Here is a 19003-nt window from a genome sequence, read left to right as displayed (position 1 = left end):
TTGTATTAAATGAATCCACTTGTGGCGACATGTTTCGAGTTACGAAACCGTCATGATTAAATGTTCTTGCTTCATGAACATCGTTTACAAAAACGTCATTATGAAGGCAACAGACTGTGAATTTTGTATCGATTTCTGATCTACGTGTCTTATTTAAAAAATTGCAAAATTAAATTTGGCCGAGTTGTGCCATGTGCCTGAGGAAGAACCAACTGTAATCGTCTAGCCATGAGGTCGAGCTCGGACTATGACCGCCCATCAAGGACGAAGCAATGTCAGCTGTCCTTTCGAAAAATCCACATCCAGGAAGTTCGAAACTTCTTTCAACTGGCCATTGCAGTATTTCGCCCCTGGGAGGTCCGACCCCTATTAATTGGGTTAATGCAAAAGTAGGCATAAGTGACCTAGCGTCTCCACGCGATGTAAACTGTAACAGTTGGCCTCGGGTATCGAACCGACCAATCAGAGACTTGAATTTAAAATATTCCACCAATCACAAATCTAAGCGGGAAGTCCAACCAATGATGTTACAAAATCTCAGATTTCGGAATGAGTGGGGGAAATTAATATATTTGAAACGCAGACTTCTTTTGAGAGGAGTCGGCAGTTGTTGCAAGTTGAAACGGTGTCACGGACTCATCGGTGAATTACATTAACTTAACATGATGATGGAAACAGAGTTAGTCTCCGAAACATTTGTCTTTGACGCTGCTAGTCGCCTACTCTACATGGCGCAAAAACCAGGAACACGGCCGTGGACCTTTTAGTGGTCAGAGTCTGAACCCAATGCAAGGAATAAAAGGTCATTCCTACTGACCTGTTCTATGTGAACCGTGGACCACATGACAACGGTTTATGAAGATGGCCGACAGTCATTGAAGTCCTCTTGCAAAATGCACGAGATGGTGTACAGGATTTGAAAGTAGTGTGGAAATATTTTCGCGTGTGAGAAACTCGTCCTTTTAATCCTCTGACGGTAGACGCGGAATGAGCTCGTCGCAAAATGCGCAGCTGCAAGGCGAAAATGTCGTCAGCGGGATTCGAACCAGTGATCTCAGTGTCTGATGACCGTTCTACACCGCAAATATGAGCGTTGGCTTCATAAATCTTGTTACAAACAAACACAAAAAATCAAATGTTACAACTTCGTTTATAAATAAATCTTAAATGTAGTGACGAGTATACTCGTCAACATTTAAATTTTAAATCCAACGTTTACAGCGTCGTTCTGCTCGCATGACAACGGCGATACTTCGGAAAAGAAATTTCTGCTACAGGAGGTAAAATAAAAGAGATGATTTGCCCAAGGGCTCTGTCTCCATTCTTCCCCTCCTTCCAGTCCTTGGCTCTAATAACGCGGGTTGGGGTGGAGGCGTGGGGGGTTGTACCGATATATTGCGACTCCTCGGTGTGGGTTGCGATTGGGAGGTTTCGGTTGTCGAATGCCAGAACGCAGATCCGTGGAAAAGACAAACATCGAACGAGAGGTAACATCACAATTATTATTGTGTTCCCTCTTGTTTCAGATCCATGTTTCTTCTCCGTACATTTTATTCGTTCGCCGTTGTCTGTCTCTGTTTTCCAATGAAACGATTCGAATTCAAAAGAAAAGTTACTTTATTAGAAAAGGCATCGCGTTCGCCCCACATTTCTGACTACGGTTTACGCCGAGCTCATAAGGAAGTCGGCGTCCGCTGAATTTCCAAGATGATATACAAAGTATATAAGTAACGCCTCCGTCAATCCGGATTGGGGCCTCTGAAATGGCACGACGTTTCTTTCAGGCTACTAGCTACGAACTGGGCGTTCGGGCTTCAATTCTTGGCAGGACGGGGGTTTCCTTCCCTTTTCCACAATGTCTGGGGACAACCTAGAATCTAGGTGAAGTTATTAAACGTCCATTAACCTAATTAATCAATCGGAGATTGTAAGAAAAATAGATTCTACAGCATCTTCTATGTCACTTTAAATTTACCCTGAAACATAAGAGTAAGTTGAAGGATAATATTAAAATGGATTGTAATGAAGTTAAATGTTAGAGAGTGGGTTGAATTTGAATAAGGATAATCTTGTGAACACGGTGATGAACCTTTGGATTCAATGAATTTCTTGAGTGATTCCGATGAAGGACTCTGATCCATGCAAAACAGAAATTAAAAAGTAGGAAGAAGAAATAGACAGCTTATAGCCCTTTTAGTGCGAAAGAATTTCGTATGTAATCGCAATAAACCTTCGTTAGGCTCCGTCTTTTGTTTAGATAGTTCTAGAAGATTTCCGGTTAAGTAAAGAATGTGCAGTAGAAGCCTATACTGACGATGGTTTTGAAGTGGCAGGCTCTAAGCCTCTTTCACAGTTAAAATTTCTCTCCAAATGACCAATATTCATGGGCCATTGACTGGTAATCATTATATCATATATTAATTATGAACCGAAAAGTTGAGACATTATAAAATGGCATCGTTAATGAATATTAACTTAAAATTCAAAGGAAGGCGACTGTCTTTTGGATATTTGGTCACGCAGTCTGGCATTAATTTATTTCTTTATTTACTGAGACGAGACAACAGATTTCCCGCGAATAAACTTTGTGTTGTTGGACCAAAAATGACCATTTGCTAATTACATGCCATAGTGAATTATGTTTATAGTTAAACACGTGCAAATCAATATACGTCATCATTACATGCGCCGTACGAACAGGAAGTGGAAGTGTTGACACGCGCGCTATCTGTGTCTGCGAGCTGAAACTAGCTGCGTGCACGGTCTACATCAACACTCTCCTGCCATCTGTCGGACGAGGAACTTCGGGACGTTATTGATTTTTCTGCGCTTGAGGAAGGAAAGACTTTGTCCTTGGTTTGCAGCGCCGATCAGTGGTCAATCCAGAACGAAAGAAATTTCGTTCTTACCGCCGTGAGAACTTTAGATTCTGCTGGTATCCTCGAAGAAATGAAACTGTTCTGTCTTGTAACACAATGGACTCGGGCCGGAATAAATGATGTGTTATGTTAACCACGTCCTGGTTAGTGGCGCATTCTGGTGAGGTATTGTCGAGGTACCAGGCAGTTAGAAGGCGTAGTCTTCGTTCAGGCCCGGCTTATCATCTGTTAAGCTGATTCTGTATTCGATTTTATCTCCTAAAGATACTTCGAATTCCCCGTTTGATTAGAGCTGTCTCATTTTTCCATTACTCCGTATGTGCCTTAACTTAAATCAAGTTCCTAGTTTTGTGTATTTTGTGGTAATATTTTGTGCTTATTCATTAAAATACCTAAAAGTACCTTACAAAATACCGCGAATAAATAAATACATCTGTTAGCTGAAAGCATGGCATTTGAAGAGGTTGTGTAACCGTTCGCTTTCTTCTTTGCTTTGTTGCCAAGGTGGGTTTGGGTTCGATGAAGGGATTTATGGGACTCTTTTGCTGGGTTTACGGGGTTTAATTAAAGATCCCTCAGCTGAGGCTTTAGTTATTTATTTTCAGGTGAAAAACAAGTTGACAAACAAGTTACAGAAAAAGACTCCGGACACCTGCAATTTCCCACGATGAGGCGCAGGGGAGGACGGGGAGGGGACCTCGAGACACGATACAAGTGCAGCTGAAAACAAGGGATCCGGACATAAAGGCTAAAGCGATCTAATCAGCGCTGTACGTGGCAACGCTCAGCTACTTAACAAGTGCGTAGAAAAAAACTCACGAACTACGACTCGTAATTAAAGGACTGTGCAATCTGTAACGATCTGCTATGCATATTATTCCTGACTCAGGGCGAAAGATTTGACCTCGGCAGTTCTGACCTCTCTAAAAGTCTGAGGGTTGTAAATCTGCGGCTTCAAACCGACGTAGTATATCTGGTCGCTGCTTGATGCCTCCATCGTCAGGGCGATAAGACGACGTGATGATGGAGGCAGGAGGGACCTCCTACCAGACTTCGCGGCGCTACAACGCAGAAGACGGGCGTCTTCGTACTCCCCGCCGTGAGAACGTATTCTAGCTGAGAAAACATTTTCCTTATGCTCTGCGCGCACTACCAAGGTCAAAGCTTTTCTCCTTTTCTCGTAACTGGCGACAAATCTCCCACAACATTTTCCGATTTAACGGGCTGTTCTCCATTTAGGTTTTTCCGGTCACGGAACACTACGTCTGTGTGTACGTGCTCCATCACGCTCTAAAGTTATTTAATTATTTGACTGTACTTTGTAGAAGCTTCATTAAGTTACATCGCAGTAAATTTTACACGTTATTATTTTGAATATTCGTGTAGCATTGAAGTAACGAAGACGACAGTGTATAATTATTATGATACTTTGACATTCGGTCACAAATTGTCCGGATTTTTTATAAGCATACATTTATTTTAATTCGTACTATCAATTGCCCTGTTTTACATCGAATATAATAAAAGTGACATAGAAGTCTATTAACGCGAATACACGTCCACCAACACAACACGAGCAAGTCTTTCGCGGATGAATCTTAACTTTAATTACTGCACAAAAACACGCAGTACGCCTCTGACCTTGAAATTGAGACCAACCGTAAATGTACAGAGGTTAGGAAAATGGCAAAATCAAACACGGAAAAAGTTAATTTTGTTCTTAAACGAATTGAAAAGGGAAGTCATCAAGACGCCGCCTGAGATATTTACTGTAACTAAAATGCATTCGTAATTACCGTGGCACAAAGCACGAAACTTTCTCTGAACTCTTTCGAATTTGGATGATTCAGTTGTCGTAATGGAGTTCCAATTTCGACCGCACAAAACAGAAACAAACTCTCAGAGACAGAGACGAAACAGACGCCACGAGGAATTGAGAAAGAAGAGGCAATGAAATGTATCAAAGGCGACATTTTAAGCCCCTGAAAATATGACGTCAGGTGGACTTAAAACACAGCTCTCAGTCCAGAATCTTTGATACTATTTTACAATTCATAATTTCCGTTAATACTAACAATTTATCTCGTAAATAATGACAGAAGTTTTAGCAACATCAATTTCAAAACAACATTTTTACACAGAATCAAATACGATGTACTAAGTACTAAGATTTGTGTTCATCCATCGCTCAGCGTTTCAGGAGCTCGCTTTGTTTCTAGGATATTGAACGACAGAGAAACAGCTGTACTGAATACATTGCACCACCATTAGAACATACGAGAATTATGTTTAAAAACACACGAAGGTTTGCTCCTAATATAATAGTCAATGCTCATCATAATTTGCTATGCGAGTGCGACGTAGGAGACCTTGGTAGCACGAGATGAAAACGAGGTGATGGTGGCGCCTCTTGTGGAACTGGGAGGAGTCTGGAGTAAGGCGCTCGGTTTTATTTACGTGTTTTTGGTAGTCGCCGTGAAGGTATTTTTACATTTAATTTACTCTAAAGAGAAATATTATAAATTGCGTAATTTTAATGTGATTTGTATTGATTCTGCTGGAATAAACTGTGTTAACTGGACAAAGTTAAAATTAACATCTTACTGGACGGTAAAGAGGCTAATTGCACTTTCGAAACAAATATATTTTTGTTGAAAAAACAACATTTCAGACGCTGGCTCTGCTTACATTATCCTGTAACACTAGAAAAACTAATTCAATCCCCAGGAAATATCCAAAAACATGCATCAAGTTAACAACAAAACTTCGTGATGATGAATTGTTGAAGGCGTAGCCCCTCTGCTCTGTGTTCTGGACGTCCTGTGCTCAAGAATTGGACTGCGGATGAGCTGTCCTGGTTTTTGTTAGTTGTTCCAAGTACCTGCAGGCGCAGTACCTTCCGATAAATCACAGATTTACGTACATCATTTTCACAGAGTGTCAAAATTCAACTTGAGCTAGGGATGACACGAGTTACCTGAAACCTTTTGATGAACATTAAGCCCTCCATTCCACAATTCTTATACGTGACGTTAAGGCAAATGTTAAAATTATTCTTGTGATAAAAGTCGAGTTAATTGACTCATGTATAGTTAGAGAAATTCTTATAAGAATGACTATTTCAGACATTAAATTTCAGAAACTGGATCCAGGCACTGCTATTACTACAGACACGTGAATAATTTCGGAAAGATTCAGAAAATCTCTTCGGTTAACATTCAACACATGACATCGCTAACATGAAAATAAATTTAAGGTTGCTAGGTTACAGGTTCAGACTGAAATGGCAGGATTTGTAAGAGGGAACTTCTTGAAAAGCTAAAAACTGAATGCATTTGAAGCTGTGAACGAGGGTTTGGTGACCAGGAAATTATTTAAAATTATCAGGTTCATCCTGTTTGGCCAAGGAACGATGCATCCCCATAATTTCTAAATTACCAGATTCACGAATACAACTCTGTGGTCACACAACAGAGGTTTAACAGAAGTTTGTATCATCACACTTCCGTTGCTTGGCCAAAATATCAAAACGTTCTTTCATCATTCCGAGCATTTTTGGTCACCCTGTCAAATTTTTCAATTCTGTACATTCATGAAAGCAAATAATTGACACTTTTATAAGTGCCACAGAGTGTCACAATTAAGAAACCAAAACAATCCCCCTCGTCTGTGTTTTTTAAAGACCACCCATTAGTCTCATCGTATCCGTCCGCGAGTAATTGTCCAAATTACCCGAACCATGTTAATCAAAATCGATGAATCACAACTTCGTAAAATACTGCCCGGACATTTCCATTATAATTTCCACGTCACTTATGTGCATAAGTCGACTCTCCTATTCAAATCCTCACAACCTGGAGAAAATAAGACAGACGAACACGTGTCAATAGGCGACGCGAAATAATATTAAAACGGTTAAAGGACAATTAACTTGGGCAAATCACGAATCATAACCGCGCACAGACGAAACAGTGTGACCAAAATGGACGGATTTCCGTCAAAGTAAAACCGAAAACCAATTTCGGACGTGCATCGTTCTTTGTTTCACCCGCTCGCCACGTTGAGGCACAGGAAATGAGCGGGAACTGTAACAAACAAACAAACAAACAAAACGACTTCTGTAAGAACGGCTCAACAATCATACATTGGAAGTAAGAACACGAACTCAGAAAACTTACCTGTGCTGTTCGTTGACTCCGTGACTCATCTCTTCTGCTGTGCGCATGCGCAGAGTTTAGTAGCCATTTCTGATTGCTCACTGCAGTTGTCCGTTTTGACAAGCGCAACTTCGAAGCGACACGACTGCAGGCCATCCACTTCGGCGAACGAAAACGCGGACTAAAATTTATCGAGCTTTTACGACGTCGCAATAAGATCGGAAATGAAACGAGAACACGAAATTCAGATTTGTCGCGCTGGAATGACGGTTCACTGAATCGAAGAACGAAACGTCGGAAACGAGGACCAAACAACGTCGAACCTCTCACCCACCTTTATTCTGTCACTTACCTTTACGCCCGTGCAAGGAGTTCGCCTTCCTGAAAAAAATAACAGCGACACGGATTCGCGGCCCGGAACAACACACGAAACTCCTAATTTGTTCAAACCAAAGCGCGTTATTACGTCGGCGAAGTTTTCGTCGTGCAAAATCCTAACTCCGGCGCCAATTCCGCGATTCTCGCGGACAAACGAAACGCAAAATGTTCGTGTAACTGATCTGCGTTCGATAACGCTGAATTACGCTTTCTTAAGAAAAAACACAATCGATGTCTTTCTCTAACGTCGAATAACCTGTAATTCAGTTCACAGAATAAAACACACAACAAAACATAATATTTCTCTTCAGAATTCCTGACAATAAATAACCTTACAGATTCAGACAAATCTTTCAGCACTGAAGCGAAAGATTGAAGAACCAAATTACGTATTTTGGCTTTACTGAATCTTTTTCCTTGCAATGATATTTGTTCACAGGAAGAGAATGCAAAAGTTCTTTTTGTCTGTCTCTCCTTCTCGCATTGATTTCATTGGTCGTGCCGACCGAACCTGTCAAGTTGTGCACCCTGTGATAAAAAAAACACACAGAAATATCAAACCCTCCTGACTGAACGTCCATTGCCATGGACACAAAAGCTAAGTGCACGCGACCTAACTTGGGCACCTATCGGGGAGGGCAGGGAGGACACTTACAAACTATAAAAAAAAGGATAAAGTGCACAGGGTTGCCAACTTGACCTTAACCTAACATGCCCTCAGTCGTGGCGGGCGCCGCGTCAAATACAAGTTGCCTGGCACGGACCGACGTGGTTATCGTTGGCAACCTGGGGCCTGGCCGCTCTGATAAGACCGTGCCGATGCTATGGCGTACAAGATCTGCCGCGAGCACCCAGCCCATCCTCCAGCGGATGGGTCCTCGTCCACTAGGGGTTCGGCCGACACTGGTTTTTTCTCTTAACTTTACTGTTTGCGCGTTGCTCCTCTTGCCATGGTCCCTGGTTCGAAGTCTCTCGCTGGCACAACACAACACAACACAACACAACCACAAATACTCAGAGGGCCGCTTCACTCACACACAGACTTTACACTCTTTCGAAACTCTGAGCCAATCTTTACTGAACACTAAACACTTCGAAATCCCTGACGAGCAAATATTCTCTTATATTTCCTGGTTTATCGAAAATCTTACCGCAATGACCAGAGCCTGCCTGCCTGTAATACACCGCGCGATATAACTACGAAATTTCGACATGTCTGTTAGTTCGCGATGAATGCGTGCGCCATCGAATTCGGCAAGTTATATGATCGTGTAACATGGCCTTTTAGTGTGAGAACATCACAGCCATAAACAAATCAATATGGTTACGATTGGCTGGGCATTTAGACAGCATACATAACACGTTGCGTATAAAATATAAGCTGTGGGGGGGGGGGGGAGGCTCTTCAATGGACAGACAACCAATTTTAAAAAGATTTGTTGCTGATGTCTGCAAATCTCAATTTAACAATAACAAAACAGTTTTGGTTTTCCGTGCTCCGTCCACCACTGGTTGCATTCATAAGCTCCTCTGATCAAAAACCTCCTCTTTGCTTGGTTTCGTGATTTTATTCAGTTTCACATAGCGAAGACGGCCGTCCGATGTTTGGTCAAAATGAATTATTTAAAGTTTTGATTCCGGGTCCATGGAATCATCTTTTCTAGCACAGAACAAATTAGAAAACTAAGGCAACGCCTACATAAGTTCATACTCTACAATAACTGAAATTATTCTCGACTCGAAGCATGATGATATAACAACGATGTATCAGTTAAAGGAGTTTCATTTATTTCATTCCTTCCTGTGATTACATCAAGAAGGCCACGCCCAAGGAATTTGAAACCTAGCAGAAAACTTTGACACGGAAACGCGTGACACGAGCTAAGGGGCCTCGGAGTGGAGGAGAATATTATTAAAACGGAGTTAAGATCCGAATTTAAGGTAAATGGTTCGGACTAGGAGTAGAATTTCGGTTTTTCTGGTGACGAGAATTAACTTCCGTGTTCTTTTGTGGCAGTGAATTTCCCGAAAACGTTGTAATGTATGAAGACGTGGAAGAGAATCGAGAAGTCGAAACAGGGACAAAGAGATTCAGCGTCGAGGTGTAAATTAATTAAGAGCTCTTATTGAAATGTCAGGATAACATAACACCTGATATGGAAGCTGTGTTCAACATTTGCAAACTTCACTGTGGTAATCCTGACCGAAACTTCAGAACAAAACACATTAAATAGAAGGTTCTGTCCAACTACCCATCACACGTAATATATTTAGCGACATTTTTAATATTATCATACTACTCTTTATAATATTCCTTGAATTTGTGAGTGGGGACGCCTTTGGTCCCATTTATTTACTGTCGTGATTTCGACTGAAGTTCATTCTTAAGCTCTTTCACGAAACGAAATTTAAAATTTGTCTACATTCAAAGAAGCAACGGATGGCAGGGGCACACGAGAACGTACAAATCATGAAAAGTTAGTGTTCGCCGGCCATGCACACAGAAGGAAAGAATTATTAGGTTTATTAGTGAGTTAGTCATGCAGAAAGAATGATAATTTGTACGATTCGTGTGTGGAGTCTGCCATCAAATAATTTTATATCAATGTTTAATTTACGTGACGTCAGCGGATTTGACAGTTACTGCTCTTACTCAGTCACAATCCCAGAACCTTGGCTATAATGGGGAATAATTTGTTGGTGCAGGCGAACATGTTTCAAGTTTTGTACAAATTCTGAACACAATGAACCGAACTTTTTAAACGCACTGCAGTTTAGACTTCGTAGCCTAAGTAGAACAAACGACGGGAGTTTACGAGGAGATGAAAAGTGTTCATGGTTTCCTATCCTGGAAGATGAAATAGTGAAAGAATTCCTGACTCTATGGATAATGGGAATATTTTACGCGAGAGTACAGGAAAAGCTGCAAAGATGTAACAAATCATTTAACGTGTCGACGTAAAGATAAAATGTAACGTAGTTTGAAGGGGTGGAATGGTGCAGACATCCTAAGAAATGAATTTCACATTTCTCAAGTGTAATTAACTTTTTCATTTAATCACAGGAAGACAATTGTCCGTCATTCTATTGCACGAATCCAAAATCCCAGGATCAGCAAAAGAATTGCCCACGACTTAACTTTGGTACATTAGTGCTCACATCATTTTGCAGCTTCGAAAATAAAGTATAATATAAGACACAGTGACTAGTTATGCGCTGATAAACTGGATAAAAACACGAAACCTTCTGTACCAGCTCGGGAATCTATCCGAGAGCCTTCCGGATGCAACAAGCAGTGAGCCGAGCGAGGTCATTTTACGGTAATGTCACATGTAAATAGCTGATTATAAATATGAAAACAAAACTATTTAATATTAGCAATGACATCTGAGTGCATCGTAACCCTATTTGACTGAAATGTACTCATCAATTTATATGAAACCGAACTGACATAATATTATCACAATAATTATTTAAGTATCTCCTCAAGTGCATTTAAAATTATTTTCATGAAACTACGACAATAACTTTACAATGGGACCACTGAATTTTTAGACTAAATCATAAGAATGACAATCAACAATTAATGTCCTACAGTAATTTGATTCCCAAACGTTCGCCAGAATTTTGAAGAGAAACTTCTAGAAACTTTGCAAAACTCATTCATTATTAATATGTAATATAATTCAGATCAGCTTGAATATTCATGTCGGAAAAATCAAAATGTCTACCACTTTTGCAACTAATTAATTATTCATATTAATGTGTACTCGGTACAGTTCCTATAGGCTACGCGGATTACAAAGCCACTGGTCAGCAGTAATTTTGTGTACGTGCTCAAAAGTCGGCAAACAAATTTAATATTTTGGAAAAGTTCTTCATTTCTGAATGACTTGAATATTTAATATTTCTACATCGCAAAAAGACGCCATAATGGCTACCAACTTCGCACGTAATTTTCCATGTTGGAATGAATATCGTGAATAATGATTTTGCAATTGTTGACCGAGCAACGTGAAATCAAAGTCGAAGTTATTTCAAATCACGAAACTGTTACGACGTTTTTAGTGAACACTTCTTCATTGTTTCACACGACCTGATTTGCACACACCACGAACTACTTTTTATCCAACTATACAAAGAAAAGTGAAGTAGCTTTTGGACGTTTCCGAGAACATTTAATTTGTCTCTATTAATACGAAATCACAATTAATTTCACGTAAACTATTTAATACAACTTATGAACACTAGTTGCTTATTCTACAATACCAGATTCGTACGATGTAGGCCAAGATAGACTGCAGGCAGGCTCACGTCTCACCCTTACGAAGGCTAATGGCTCTCTGATGCTACGCGATTAAAAAAATGAAGAGCGATTTCGCCCGTAAGATGTCACCCCACCTGACATCCTGTGACGGTTCAAGCTAAATCTAACAAACGGACGGCATTTAATGATCAAAATAATAAGTGCAGACGTCACTAAATATATTTAGTACGCCTATTATTTGGGTTTTAAAGTTCGACACACATAAAATTATATAAATTTTAACCTGGGGTAAGTGACGTTAGAGACCAGACAAGCAAATGGCGCGCCGCGGTTCCCACGCTATGTCACTCTGTATCCCTCCGCTGTTACTAGCCAAGTACCCAATGTTTCAAGCTTTTCAACACAAAGCATTCGCCCAAAACGCAAAATGTAGGCGTTTGTGACACTGCATAAATGCCACTGACCAAGTTTCGCGTCGTAAATAATCCAAACACAAGAGAATTATTGAACATACATTAACTTGGAAACATCCAAGTTTCCCAATTAAAATCTGAGGGCCCACAAAATTGAGCCATCGTAGGTTTAGCTTCATGAAAATCTGTAGCCATTATTCAGTCTTTGTATAAATGTATTCAAATACATTAGGACTGTTCTCGTCACGTTATGAGCTCTAGATTTGACTGCGAAACAAACTATAGAACAGAATGCTTCTTGACAATGTAATAGTCGCTGGGCTATTCAAGAAATCTGACTTCTGGAAAAGTATTCTTGACTTCCGTGGTTTGCCCTATTAGATCACAGCGCATGGAGCATTATATTTGTTATTGACGCTGAGAACCAAGCAACGAACAGGCATCGACGCGCGGCTTGGGAACTGGGCGCTGTGGAATGGGGTTCGTACTCGGCAGGTTACTGGTTTGAATCCAAGCCTGTATGCTCTGCTGTTGTACTTAGTTACTGTGTTTTATGCGGAAACTCTGGATAATAAAGACAGGTGGATGGACTTTCGGACAGGTAGATAGATAGAGATCTGCTCTGCCATAATCTTAAGCTCAGAGGGGGTTCGAAACATTTATTACATGAATAACCATCCCCTCATACATAAAAAGTAAAGATCGAAAGAGGTGTGTTATACATCTAACGCACAGTAAATTTTATTTCAACGACAATTAACATGAAACACCCTGTTTCAGCTCAACCTTCTTTTAAATGGGGGGTCGAGGGTGTGGAGTCGCATAGCGTGTGTCACCAAGCAAGCTACCACAGCTGCAGTTTTAGTAAGTTCACTGTGACAAGAAATTCACGAACGCTAAAATTGTTGAAATAACACGCACGTTGCATTCTGCATTCATGGTCAGTTGCATCGTAACTCAGTAAAGTCCCAAAATTTAAAAAGTTTGCCTGCCGCATTTGAACGTTAAACAGTGAACGAAAGTTCTGACAGCGTACAGAAGTAAAACGCCTGTCGTCATAACCGGTTCTTTTTAAATTCTAAATTACGCATCTTTTGAAAATCAGCCTCGAGCACGTGATAAAATAACTCCACCCCACAAAGTATTCTTGTACCCAATCGGTAATAGTCGCCACAAACCTCTAATTAGATCACGTGGCTAATAAAATATGCTCGGTACGGAATGATTTTCTGGATATGGACACTTGTTCTCGAGTCTTAGCTCTGCCTTCTTCTTCTTCTTCTTTTTATCTTTAAGTTTCATTTTCACTTCTCGGCCTCTTAAAGCCGGGTCCACACTGACGCTCACTGCCATAACATAACAGCGGAAGGCGAAAATGTGGACCCAGGTTTGTGCCCGAAATATTCAACACAGTAATGTCAACGAAATTGACCATGTTTCGCACCCATACCACACAACAGGCAAAATTAGTATTTTGTATACTTTAATCTTCAGGTTCTTAGAAATCAGACGGGAAGACAAAATATTTTGAACTGAGAAGTAGCGAGCATTTCCGGAATTTAATCTCCTCCTAACTTCCTCGTGAGCATCATTTTGAATCGTTATTGTTTTTCCCAAGTATTTGAACTTTGTCGCACTTTCAAAAAACTTATTAGCCTCCTTAATGTCTGTCGCGTACATCGCGGCGTCCGCTACGACGTGGCTGGTCGCACACTGCGTCCCATCCCAGAGAGCGACGTAGCTGGTGGGATATTTCGGGGTTTTGATGGGTCGTCTCAGGGATTCTTAATTAGCTTAGCGAATCGGTAGGCATGGACTCGAGTCTCATTTGGTGTCACGGCCAGTTCATAACCTGCGTGATCGTTGATCTAGAAATGTTGATCCCGCGTCTCGCAGTCCAATCCTTGATGCTTTATGATCCACGGCGCTTGAGATGGCTCCCTCGCCCCTTCCGGGTCTCCCACTGAGGCTTTATTCTCATGGCCTTGTTTCCGTCGGTCTCTCGACTCGCATCTGCTGACATGGGATTGTATCGCTCGCTCTATCCGTGGCTTCAGAGTCCTGTTCTGTCCTGGGTGTGACGCGAGGCTATGACGTCATTTACTAACCCATGCGGCATTACCAGCTGATCGGGGCAATGACCTCCCGCTCGCCGATGTAGTAAGCCATCTTTGTCAAGGTTTACAAAAACATGCCACAGAAATTATGCGACCTTTGTTGCAGAACCGGGCAGTTAACAAACAAATTTTGGAAAAAGAAGGTTACGCCTTTTCATAAGCATAAAATTTTCGAGTTCTTCTCTCTCTGTAGAAGTAAAAGTGCGTAAGAGCTTACATGATTAAGGACTTTCCTGCCTAAGTTACACGTTTATATAAACCAAGAGCACAATACGTCATTTAAATTTATCAAATGAACGCGAGAATTACAGTTGGGAACAGTCACAAAATCTCAAAGTCGTTCTAACGCATGCGCAGATCGGGCCTACATCACGCTACTCTCAACCTGCAATGAGCAAGATATTCTATGGTTCTCGGCTTGTCAAAGAACATCCCACTTCCTTTACTGAACCAGAAGATTCATTATCGTGTTCGGAAAGCCAATTCGCTACATCGAGTCTCCCTAAGATCCATCTTAATGTTATCCTGCCACCTACGCCGAGGTCTCCTCCCTTCAGGCCTTGTAAACACTCAACTCACCCTAACAACATCGGGTGAGTTGCTCGTCAAGTATTTTTCTCTCTTATCTGTCCCACTCCCGTTTTGGGTCCAAACATCTTCTTCAACACTCTGTTCTCAGAGCCCCTCAGTCTATGTTCCTCCCTCAAAGTGAAAGACCACGTTTTGCACCCATAAATACTTTGCACTCAATAACAGCAAACATTCCCTGGATTTAATCTGCTGATGTAGGGAGATTCGTCGATAATTAGGCTTCTAAATCCGAAATAAAAATTCTTCAGAGTTCCCTAAAACGCTTTAATAATGTCGATGTATCAGGAATTGTAAAGTGTTAGAATTATTATTCAGAATATGTACCCCACTTCTTAGCATCGACATATTTTTATTAAGATTCTGGGCCACGAAACACGTTTAATTCCTTTAAAATTGTAAAAAGTTAATTGCCTACTGGAATATTCTTTTATTATCAATGTTGCCGTGAACACACACAAGTCAATCTAATGTTAATTGAAATTGTGTTAAAAAGAAGACAAGTCTAATTCTCGTACACGAGTTCAAAAATGCAGATGAAAACATTAAATGTGATGAACAATAATAATAAATAGGAATCCCTTACCTCAAACTTTGTTCAATTGTAAGAGACCACGACGTCCACCAGCAATGATCGATCTAATCAAAACTAAAATGGAAAGAGTGGAGGGCAGTTTGACAGATTTCTTAATAATTCTTATTTAAGATAAGAAATTGTGATATTCTATATTAGTAAGAATTGCCACAAACAACATATTCCTTCCACCTAACATTTACCTTGTTACAGCTGAACCTAAACGATAACAAGCCGCTGCATCCAGTCTGTACAAAAAGTCATTATTTCATGGTCACCAACTCTGAAATGACAAATGTTCGTGTAAAAGACAGATCAATGAAAATGTCACCTTATATTTTAAACTGCGGCGTAGCTCAGTCTTTTGTGTGGAAGGAAACAATCTTGGATGAAGATAAATTCCTCTGACAGCATAGCCGAGTTTCCAGGAAATTCCAAAGTGCTATGGCCGTGACATTCCACATGTAACCAGATTCATTCAGAATGGAGTTGCCTCTTTCCACATCCTACGTCATTAGGAACCCTGCTTATTCCAAACTGCATTACAACACTGATATTTAAACACCGCAACCTATCTGCTGTCACACCACAGCGACCTGAATGGCATATCCAGATCACATCAGGTGTTCTGAGTAAAGGTGACAATTCTGAAAAAAAAGTAACACACACATCGCGAAGACAAGTTTACTGCAATTACTGTCATCATTATTGTCATCTTCTTCTTCCAAACATCTAATCTGTCTCACTGAAATCCTAACTGGTAATATTACACAATATCATATTTCAATAATAACTGTTTCCAAATCCAGACAACAAAAATGGATAAAAACTCAGATCATACTGGCTATACTACCAACTACAAAACATCTGTGCCTTCCTGGACAAACACGTAGTAGCTAGTTTTAACACTTTGCTTAGTATTCAAATTGAGCCGAGTTGTTTTTTAACGATTACGAGGACGAACAAGACCTCAAATCAATGTAGAAATACACGAATTCTGTCGGCCAATGTACAAACGTTCTAGGCTACACTTCGGCAAGTTGTCAAATGTCACTTTCATAAATTACAAAGGGACCCTTTTCCCCCGCCCAGTAACGTATCCAACGCAACGAATTATGGTCGTATCACGTAGGAAAATGGTGGGGACAAACGAAGTCAAATCAGACGACAAAACGATGAAGTAAAGCAAACGCGAAAAGCCGTTCAATATGACCTTCGTGACTGTGTGTTCGTAAATAATTTGTTTCAGTTACGGTAAACAAATGATCATTTCCTTGTTAACCAAAGCAACGCGCCATTCATTACGCTAAACTACGTTCAATTTTTCTGCTACCCTTTTTAAAACAATCCGCACACCTACGCCCACATCTTGGGGCAGATTTTTATTCAAAGTCTTGGTTACTCGTATGGTCACATTTCCAGCAATTACAGAAGCAGCAGTTTGCCAGAAGACAACTGCCTGCCTTCTCTCTCTCGCTCCACACCCAATTCACATAACATGATGGAAGGATGACTGTAAGTGCTAAAGAAACTGGCAGGGTGCTGGGGCCACCTACCCGGTCGCAAATACTTAGACATTCTGTAATATGGACGTGGGGATTCCCCACTAAGTAAAGGAGCCACCAAAAATTTCTTACTTTGAGGAAACATCTCTCCATGACACCAGCAGCAGCACTCTCAATGTAACAAGTAGAAACACAACAAAATAAAGAAAGCAATTCTACAAAACAATATTTTGTATCTGACATTACGTCAATAAACAGTTTTACGAGATGAGTTTTAGTGCACGCTGATTACGGAATTGCCAGCATGTCTACACGAGAATTTCTGATTGTGGTCACAATGTTTATTAAGATCCCGGGACCCCTTCAACATCATAATCGTATGTTGATTGACTACCCAATAACAAGATCAATAAAACGTGCAACAAACAAAGCTACGTTTTACCTCCAAGAATCATACGCAAAGGAATCTTCACTCACAGACGGCTCGAACATCTAATATTTTAACAAACATCCTGCAAAAGAGCTGTACCACTTAAAGTCCCCTCCCTTCCATTTCAGCACGGATTCTTACAGTAGTAATAAGTTCTAGAAATGAATGGAGGGGAGACACGGGTTTCGTATTGTATGCATTTCCTTCCTGATTTCTGCCCTCTAAAAAATAACTGAGGGTTTTCGTGGGTGCGATATGGGAGCCCAAGATAAGAGGAAGGAGGGGTTATGTAAAAATATATTTATGAGGGAGCAGCCAAGGTGGTCAACGAACACCAAACAGACATCATATATCATTTCATTTCCAGGTCAACAATCTTTAACCAAACTAAATGGTCAATAACTTCAGCCTGTCTCTCTCTCACACACACAAAAACACAATCTCTACATTCTTCCTAAGGAACACTCTGACTGACAACACTAACAAATTAGTCTTTCCTAAGCCAAGAACTCTTCACAACCATTTTACAGACATAAAATAACAATCCTGACGAACACCACCACTGGTACATTGTGACCCACATAAGTGGCACTGCCTTTCTATACTTGGTTCCAACCAACCACACCACTCCTCGATCCTAATGCAAATCCCCTTACCCCACCAACAACCACGGAATATACCAGAAGTAATACTGAGCCTCATCACATGTCCATGAGACTGACACCTGACAACTCTCAACATATGGTAAGTGTCAAATAAATGGAACCTCTGACAGTCATCTCCATTTTTGCAAGCAAATCCAAATTCATATCGAACACCACACCCCAAACTTACAAGTTTTGTAACCGATCCCCTTGCTCAACACAGCAAACTCTAAAATTAAGCACAAACACAGAAAATATCCCGGCAGCTCCGCTCACTGTGCACAAAACTAAATTACTTACACTGGCAAATGCTCACTTATTAATTAGTAAACAGACCACATTAAAGGCTCCTCAGCACTGCACACATCTCACGTGTAACAAAACCTTATCACAAATAGTCACCACCCTCGTCTACAAGCTACACCTAACCTCCAATTTTGATGTCCTATGAACAATATATTCACTAGAGAATCATGAATGCCTCTAGCATACCACAGATACTGCAATTATGCCAATCTCTCACCGCACATAGGTCTTTCAACATATCAAATCTCACATTTAAGTTCACAACATCTAAAGTACCTAATAAAATTGGACAGACTCATCTCTCTCACATGACAACCGCATCAAATACATTCTAATGCTCATGTACTCACACAACGAATGCCTGGTTCAGACTGATATCAGTTTCTTGCGGATACGAGGTTCCTTCTTTGTCCCAGCAGGTTTAATCTTCTGACATCAAGTCGGTCTGCCAACTGTTGCCGCACGTACTTCAACGCTTCTCTGGCTAGCAGTACGCAGGTCACGTGGTGCTCAGTACAATCTGAAGGATCATTCTGTTTCTCGTAATCTGCTACTCCCAGAAAGAGAAAATACATTCACATTCAAGAAATCAAGACATCACACTCTTCTAAGAACACACAGTTTTACTTCACCAAGCAGTTAACACTCCTACCTTAGCCAATGAACAAGCACCTTCCATTTTCAGAAGACAAATTCTGTCAAGTTCATTACAAACCCATTCACAAGTTAACTTTAAATACGGGTC

At 40.6% G+C, this 19003-nt stretch overlaps 1 protein-coding gene across 5 annotated transcripts in view; it reads right to left on the bottom strand.

Moving 5' to 3' along the window:
- LOC147872502 (transformation/transcription domain-associated protein-like) overlaps positions 1–19003 on the bottom strand; it is a 37162-nt gene that overhangs the window by 876 nt on the left and 17283 nt on the right. For 3 of the 5 annotated variants that reach the window (XM_087356657.1, XM_087356655.1, XM_087356658.1), the window contains one exon: positions 17650–18808. The gene's annotated coding sequence lies outside the window, so the exon portion shown is untranslated. Of the gene's footprint in view, positions 1–817; positions 18809–19003 lie in introns of those variants that run through there. The other 2 variants (XR_015537291.1, XR_015537292.1) reach the window with 2 other exon arrangements.

This window comes from Zootermopsis nevadensis, unplaced genomic scaffold, assembly GCF_977971745.1.
Source record: "Zootermopsis nevadensis isolate Lab colony 2312 unplaced genomic scaffold, Znev_1.0 Znev_ptg000027l, whole genome shotgun sequence".
NCBI lineage: Eukaryota > Metazoa > Arthropoda > Insecta > Blattodea > Termopsidae > Zootermopsis > Zootermopsis nevadensis.
This window is presented reverse-complemented; position numbering and strand designations above follow the sequence as displayed.